The 8,863-nt window shown below is 36.0% G+C and overlaps 1 non-coding gene across 1 annotated transcript; it reads right to left on the bottom strand.

The window, feature by feature from the left end:
- Positions 1-3,052: 3,052 nt before the first annotated feature.
- On the bottom strand, positions 3,053-3,124 carry Trnat-cgu (transfer RNA threonine (anticodon CGU)). Its single transcript has one exon. It is a non-coding gene; the product is annotated as a tRNA-Thr (tRNA).
- Between the last annotated feature and the right edge of the window lie 5,739 nt (positions 3,125-8,863).

Below are 8,863 nucleotides of genomic sequence, written 5' to 3'. Positions count from 1 at the left end.
TACCAAACATTGATCAAGTCCGAATATGCATATGAATATGCAATTTGGTCTATTGAGTGCGCGGACCTACATAAAACCCGAAGGTGGTACCTAGCAACTGATGACCAACTCTTTGATTAAAACATAATTTAAAGCGAATATTGAGTCATGATAGACCTTAATATTAACCCTACATTTAGGGTAACTATAGGTGTGAACCTCCGCATAGATGTCAAAATTAAAAAAAAAAGTTCCAAATGTTTTGAAGTTTCTTGTTCCAATATTCATCCGAAGAGTTTGTAATTTGAAGGTTATAGAGGTGGTGGGGAAGTGCACCACCGAAGTGTTTGTAATTAGGCAATACGGTCTCTTGGAGGGTAAGAACCACAGTTGCAGGATGTTTTTGATATTGATCATGTTTTCACATACTGAAAGAAAATCAGGCCGGTCCATTATATATCCGCTTCGTTTTCAATATCTTGAAACAACACATTCCGTCTCATATATAATGGTCCGGCCCCATTTTCAATATTTTAAAAGTTGTTGCCACATTTCCCCACCGACTTATCTGTAAATTGAAATTTCAAGTTCCTGGTGAATAAAATCCTTTCCAAGCGGAGAATCTGTAATTTGACCTCACGGATTTTCAGAGGAGGAAATGTCACCTCACAGAAAATTTTTCAGTATAGATCTATGTTTTGGTATATTTCGACATTACAATGTTTTCGAACAATAAAAAAACCTACTCACAATTTTCGAGGGGCCCGTAGACTCATTTCATTCGAGGTCACAGTATTCTTATACCCTCCATCATATGGTGGAGAATATCGAGATAAAAACTAGAACTTCAGGTTCGAGGATGAACTATATCGGCCAGTTTTTAGGCCTAGACCCCATATAGTGATACCTACGGTGATTAATATACCCTCCATAGTAGGGAAGGTATATTAATTTCGTTTTTCCGTTTGTAACACATCGAAATTATCATTTCAGACCCTATAAAGTATATATATTCTTGATCAGCGTAAAATTCTATGACGATGTCCGTCTGTCTGTTGTAATCACTCTAGCGTCTAAAGTCAAGTTCGAAGATGGGCTGTATCGGTCTACGTTTAGGCATATCTCCCACATAAGGGTACCTCCCAATTTACGGTATTTTGGGGTTCGTGAACGCATTTTTCAACCTAATTCGCTGAAATTTGGTACAATGGGTTCTTATTTGATACCAAATTTCTCCACTAAAAATTATAAATATAGGTCCACTTTTTCTGGTAGCCCTCATATAACGGTACATCCCAATTTTCAGTTTTTGAGGGGTTTATCCACATTTTATGCCCGAATTAGATGTAGTACTTTAAAGTTCTTATTGAGTAGCAAATTTCTCCACAAAAAATTATAAATATAGGTCAATTTTTTCGGGTAGCCCCCATATAACGTTACTCCCCATTTTTGGTATTTTGGGGTTCTTTTGGTATTTTGGGGTTCAATCGAATTCGCTGAAATTTGCCACTTTTAGTTCTTATTGGATAGCAAATCTCTCCACTAAAAATTATAAATATAGGTAAATTTTTACTGGTAGTCCGCATATAAGTGTACCCCCAATTTTCGGTATTTTGAGGTGTAGCCCCCCCCCCTTTTAGGTGTAGTCCCCATATAACCCCCTTTTTTATATTAAAATAGTTATCTAATTTATTCCGTAGTTGGGGTTGTCCCCCATTCTATTCTGCCATAATATGGGGGGTAGTCGTTGCTGAGAATAGTCAGTTGTTACCCTACAAAAATGATATAGCAATCTGTTGTAATCATTCAGCCTTCTAAAGATATCGTGATAAAAAACTCAAACCTGACAATAATGAAATATATCGGCAGGCATTGAGGCATCTCCTCCATATAGTGATAAATCCTGTAGGAAAGAATTGACATTAAAAATTAAAATATTGGGTTCAAAATTGACAAATACCGGTCATTAATTAAGCATAGCCTTCATATAATGATATCCCCAAATATTCGCTACTTCCTAAATTATGTAATTAATATTGGTCCCCCTTTAGGCATAGCCTCATATAACTTTGCAATCTAAATTACAGTATTTTAAGGCTTTTATACTCTACCATGCGTTATCAATATCAGTCCACGTTTTGGAACTTGCAGATTTTAGGAAAAATCCCCATTAAATTGCTGAAATTTGTATTTGGTGTACATAATGGTTTACATAAATCGGTTTGTATAATTATCGGTATATGCCCACAATTTGGTATGTTCCCTATATTTTCATTGCAAGTATCTGTCAGTATACCTATGGTGGAGGTTATCCAAAGTTCGGCCCGGCCGAACTTAACGCTTTTTTCACTTGTTTTTTTTTTTAATTAGCATGGTACTGTGATGCAAAAATTTTTGGTTCGAAATTGAGTTATATCGGTCCTCAATTAGGCAATTATCATATAATGATAACTCCAAATACTAGGTAATTCCTGCACGAATATTGACCCCGCTTTAAGTACAGGGACGTACGCATACAAGTTTTTTCCATCAATGACAATTTTCATATTGACATTTTCGTATTTTGGGGATTTTATACACATACGTCGTCAAAATCGGTATACATTTTGGGTTTTTGCGATTTTAGGCAAAATCTCCAATAAAAATTGTTGAAATTTTTATTTGGTTTACAAAAATCGCTTGGTATAGTTATACTTATTGGTATTTTCCTCATATTTTCATTTCAAGTAACTATCACTAAACCTGTGGTGGAGGGTATCGCAATTTTAATATGGCATGTTCCGGCATTTTGAATTCTCAAAAGATAAAAAACTCTCAGCAGAATAAGTTCAATGTGGCTCCATGTTTTTAAAACCAAAAATATCGTTCCCGCACGATCCCCCAATCTGTGGGGAAAAGAAAAGACTTAGAAAAGTCCCATTAAACATGCCATTATAAATCGAATATGCCCTAAAACACCTGTAGTATCATCAAATTATTCAAGTTCTAAAGAATACGAGTATCGAGTATTATTATATCTCCCTGATTCTTATTTAAACAATTAAAAATTCCATAAAAACATTTGTTCATGTTCTGCCTCCTGTGAGGATTGAACTCACGACCCCTGGTTTACGAGACCAGTGCTCTACCACTGAGCTAAAGAGGCGGAATGGCAAGCTGTCGCGTAGAAGGTTAGAAAAGTAAATCGTGTAGGTGTTAGTCACCTCACATTAGCGAAAAGTTATACTTCAAAGTGTTTTTTCTACGAACTTCAAATTTCATTTTCGTTTCTTCTGATATTTTCGGTTAAGGGCACATAGAGCGATCGTTTTGTTTTATTGTTACAAGAAATGGCAAAATGATGACGATGACTCAAATACTAGCGGCAATAACAACAACAATGCCACTGATAACATTGTTATGACTAGTGTTGTTGTTGCTGCTGATCTAGTGATACCGGTGGGGAAGTGTTTAGTTTTTTGTTATCGTCATAATAGTCAGCCACTATTACTAGACTATGCAAAATTTTATTTTGTTGGGGGTTTCTCCCTTCATTAGAGTGTAACGAATCTGATATTTGTTTGCGAGTATACAAATATGTATATTATACTAAAAATTCCAGAATTCCTGTACCGAAAGGTATTTTTACATGGCCATAAAAGCTAGTTACAACTACAAGAGTCATTTAGTGCCTACATATGTTCTTGTAAATGACATTTGGTTCTTCAAAATTATTTAAATATCCGGAAATATCAAAACATACACGTTCCGTTAAGTAAACGTAGCCAAATATTTCAATATACCTAAAATCTGATGTTTTCAAGGTGGATTACAAACAAGGTCCGGGTGGCTGCTTCAACACAAAATATCACACGGTATTTATAAAAATAGAGTGACTGTTAAAAAAATAAATAGGTAAAAAAATCCTACCCTCATACAAATGCCTGCCCATTGTTATTTATATCCTCCATCATGAGGTAGATTGTACATTTCATTCCGTTTGCAAAACCTCGAAAGATTCGTCGTAGACCCTATTGAATTGATCAGAATACAATTCTATATCGATATCGCGATGTCTATCGGCCTGCCTGTTGAAATCTCGATAGAGATCGCAATATTTAAGATAGAGGTTCGGTATTACAAATGGGGGTATATCGGTCCTTTTTTAAGGTGACCCATACACTACAATATTGAGTTATGGTAATGTTTACCAATCTAATTGGCTATAATTGGATATTTAGATTCTCATTGAGGGAAAATCCCTTACCAAAAATTACCAATATTGACCCATGTTTCGCGCAACCCCCATATAACGGTACCCCCATTACACGGTATTATGAAGCTTTCAAAGTTCCTACTAAAAATCATAAAAATTAACATTGATCTACATTTTGTGGTAGCAACCATGTAACGATACCCCGCACCATTCGGTATTTTGATGCTTTTGGGGACATTTTTCAGCCCAATGTTCCTATTAAAAATTATAAATATTGTTCCACTTTTTATTCAGTATTTTAGGGATATTGGGTATGTTTTCAGCCGAATTGGCTGTAATTTAGCTATAACGATACCACCCGAATTTCTGTATTTTGGGTACATAGGACATGTGATTCAATCAAAAATTAATGTAATTTTATATTTTGGATTCTCAATTTTGGTATAATCTCACTTTTCAGTATTTTGTGGATTTCGCACATATTTTTCAACTGCCAACCCGATGAGTGATATATGCCGGATCCTAGCCCAACCTGAATGATAGAGAGGTGGTTATTTCGTTTTCTCTTTAAAGCCTTGATCGATTTTAAATATTTTGAATATCGACCTCATGGTGGATGGTATAAAAAAGTTAACGACGTTTTTACTTGTTATGGTCCGAAGTATATTAGGTATTTTGATGGTGATATGCTCATTATCGATCAAAAGTAGCGTGAATTGTGCGTCTCGGTTTTTAGAGGATAAAAAGCATTCTGGTTGGAAATCCAATGTCTCGACATAGCACCCATATATCGGTCCCGCTTCCTTTTAGCTATTTTACAGGTCCTAGCTAATTTTTATACCCTACACAACTATGTTGTCAGGGTATTATAGCTTTGTGCAGCCCCAAGAGTTTTTAACGCCTCGAAATATTGGTCCTAGACTCATCTAGACATGTGTGTCCGTCCGTCTGTCTGTCAGTCCATTATAATTTGTAAACTCGATACAGACCACAGTTATGGATCAATCTTCACGAAATTGCATGTAGAATGGGTTCTGTCCAATGAAGATCCCTATTGTTTTTAGTAAAATCGGTTAATATTTAGGGGTTGAAATGCACCAAATTTTTAATTTTTGTTGGTTTTTCTGGTCGCTCCAGAGGCAGCAATTATGGTCCAAACATTGCGAAAATCGTACACCTGAAGGACATAGACCCGAGAAGTTGATAATATATCCAAGAGGAGTGGTTGAGCTTTAAATTGATACCAATTTTATTGTCGTATGCACTCGGATGTGGAAGATACACTTAAATATTTACAGGTTCTTACATATTCATATATTATTTAGTAACTCATTACCACACAAGAGGGCGGAAATATAGAGCTGATCGCTTTGAAATTTTCCATTTTCCAGGTATGGGCAAGGACAACGCCTATAATTTTCGGTGATGATCAGATAATAATATTGGGATGAAGTGGACCGAAATCTTAATTGTTTGTGTTTTTTTGATTCGATCTATAGGCCACAATTGAAAGCCGAACATCACAACAACCAACGGTGAAGGGAATCTGGACAAGTAATTGGAAGAGCTGTACAGAATATTGGTAATATTTGATGACCTTTAGAGGGTGCAAATATTGCGAAATATTGTACAAGCTCAGAATGTAGTACCACAGAAAGTTAGATTTTCGTGAAATTTGTGTAGGGTATTATATGGTCGGCCAATTCCAACTATACTACCGCTCACTCCGAAGTGATTTTAATTGTCTCAAATTAGCAGGTCTCCGACGATGAAATATCTCCGACAGGAAATTGTCAACATTTTCCGACCAATGGGTCATTATTAGCCTTTGAAAGTACTCAGAAGTTACAGACAAAAAAATTCAGTATAAGTCCATGTTTTGACATGTTCACGTTTTCTATATTTTCGTGTTTTCGAAGAATAAGAACAATCTTCGCCATTTTCGGTACATCCTTCGAGGTCTCTGGCAGAATGTTTTCTATTAAGATTCATATTTCGATATAGCCCTTACATACAGACAGACATAAAACCTACCCACCATCAGGCATATTGGACTATGTGGCTCTAAAAGGTCATATGGTGCAGTTATCTGCGAATCAAATTCAAATTTATCAGTGTTCGACATTTGGCTTCTCTCCAAAGGCAGCCCTTTTCAAGGAGATTTTTTGTTGATGGACCGAAAGTCCATTTATTTCAACCATCAAATAAATTTTCTTTAGCACGTCCAGTGGCAGATTTCTGTGACTGATGGACCCTATCAACAATATTAAAGATCTCAATTACACCCCAGTCTTATGATGAAGAACTGTTGGTTTTTTGAGGGCCCAAAAGACTAGAGGCAATGGTCTAGATACCTTTAAAAATGACCTTTTACAAATTGTTTATCTTCCCTACATAATCTGCGCCAGTCTTCATTGTCCTCTCTCCTGGCTTGTAATATACTTAATTCGGTCAGTCCCATGAAAAAGTATCTAAAAATTAGATGTAGAGGATCAGTAAGGCCTGAATAGTATTCATATAGATTCAGTCGCCCAGACAATAGAACAATACCCAGACCAATCTCTCTCTGCTAATATCAGGAATGTGCTGCTTCAAATTCTTAATAGTAAACACATGCAGTTTAAGTTCGATACATTGCTTACGGCAATGTATATGTTCGATGTACATTTGTTTCCCCTTCTACAGCATTACAATTAACCACTTTAATTGGCCGCTCTTCGGAGCCCAATGGGGAAATCTTCTCTGCATATCTTCCAGGAGCCTCATTCGCCTAGTTCGGATTGTAGGGGAGAGTTTCGCTCTCTTCTACTATATCTCCTGGAAGCCACATTCGCTTAGTTCGGATGCAGAGAGGCGCTTTCCAATGCTGTGGTCGTAGTTGTTGATCACGGCCTTGCTGTTGCTTTCATGCCCATCGCAACATCACTTGCTTTTTAACTCTCGTTGATTAGACTTGCTTAGTTAAACTTTGCAAACTCTCGTTAAACTTCTTTCTCGCACGCACACCTAAAGGTAAAGTTTGTTGCTTTTCGAAACAAAACCACTTGCCAAATAAAGTTGAAAATATATTCTAATATCAAATTGTTTTATTTTGTTTTTTTTTTTTCTTTTTTGGGTTTTTTCTCCCCTTAACCGGTATCACGCCAACATTTTGATCCGTTCGAGCCGGATAAAAATTAGAATTTTCGTTGTTGGATCATCAACCAATAAATTGTGACGTTGTTGCTAATCTCGGTCATCATCCCCCCTCACCTAACACAACACCTCATCATCAACATCAAAAACGGCATCATCATCATCCAAACAAACTAAAAGGTACGTAGTTCAGTGTCCTATTATTGAGCATACCGCGAGTGTTGTCGTTTTTTATTTCGTTTTACAAAAAAAAAATATACAATTTTATTTTTATAAATTTTTAGCTACACCGCGGACTGGTCGCCCTACAGTTGCTTTACCGTGTGTGTTTCTAATAAAAATCTAATACAGTCCACTCATTGTCGCATATCACTGCTTTAATTTGTTAGCCAGTGATCTATTGTGTAGTGCTTATTTGTTATTTCTCACTAAAGGCTACATATACACCCCCGCATTCTCGTTAACTCCGCTAGCCACTAGTGAGAAAAAGCACTAACAACAATACGAATACTCATCGTGCCCTTTTTCTAATTTCTTTGTTATTCTTAAACCTACCAACCATTTCTATATCGAATCATCTCTCGTTGTTTGGTCGAGTAAACACAACAACAATAATCGAATATTCCACGCGCCTTTTTCTAGCGTCTGTTTATTAACATTCGATCTACCAACAAATAAATTCTCTTCTCCACTATTACTGTTTCAATCTTTCGATTCCCAACACTCACTGTTGGTTCATTCTCGTTGTGTTGTTGATCGGGTGATATCAACAACAAATATCACTCTCGCATTCCAGCCGCCTTGTTTAGTGTGAGCCGACTAACAAACAAACGTACCAACAAGTTCTTACTCTCCCCACACATCTCTGTTGGTTCGTTGTCGTTGGTCTGTTTGTAGTGCGTTAGCCGCTCACTCAACACTGCTTGTGTTTTATTCCCTTTTGTGCGGTATTCGTTGTTCACCACTGCACAGTGGGTCCGTATGAAAAATAGTGGATTTTTATAAATAATTTTTTAAAAAATATTTAATAAAAAATTGTTGTTATATTTGTTGGTCTATTGTAGATTTTTGGACTTTTACCAAAAAATACCCTACTTTCGGCATTTCACAAGCGCATTCAAAGCATTAATTTGTTGTTAATTAAAAACTCTTTTTGGGCAATTTTTATTGAAATTTTTTGCGAAAAAATAGATATTTACTTTTACAACAAAAATTATTTGTCTGTAAAATTATAGCATAATTTGAAATTTCGTGTACCCTACTGTCGGTAATTGCGATTTTCAAATTATTTTCCTAATTTTTGTTCCTTTTTTTGGAAATTTCACAAAATTTGTTGTTTTTAGTTGTTCCTATCGACTATATTTCCTCTTTTTTCACCGATACTATTGCAAATTCGACTGTGTGTACCCTACATTCGGTTCTAGTCGACCTCAAACAGTAAAAATATAGATTTTTTTGGACTTTTTTGCTTCGCTATCGTTTGTTTTTCTATAGAATCATGTCGGTCACTCCATTGACACAATTTATTCGCGCTTCAGATAATGTGGTCAAATT

This window comes from Musca vetustissima, unplaced genomic scaffold (genome assembly GCF_032173495.1).
Source record: "Musca vetustissima isolate MV318-11 ecotype Yass unplaced genomic scaffold, APGP_CSIRO_Mvet_v1 utg29717, whole genome shotgun sequence".
Classification (NCBI taxonomy): Eukaryota; Metazoa; Arthropoda; class Insecta; order Diptera; family Muscidae; genus Musca; species Musca vetustissima.
Note: the sequence above shows the minus strand (reverse complement) of the source record. Positions and strands in the feature narration are given on the sequence as shown.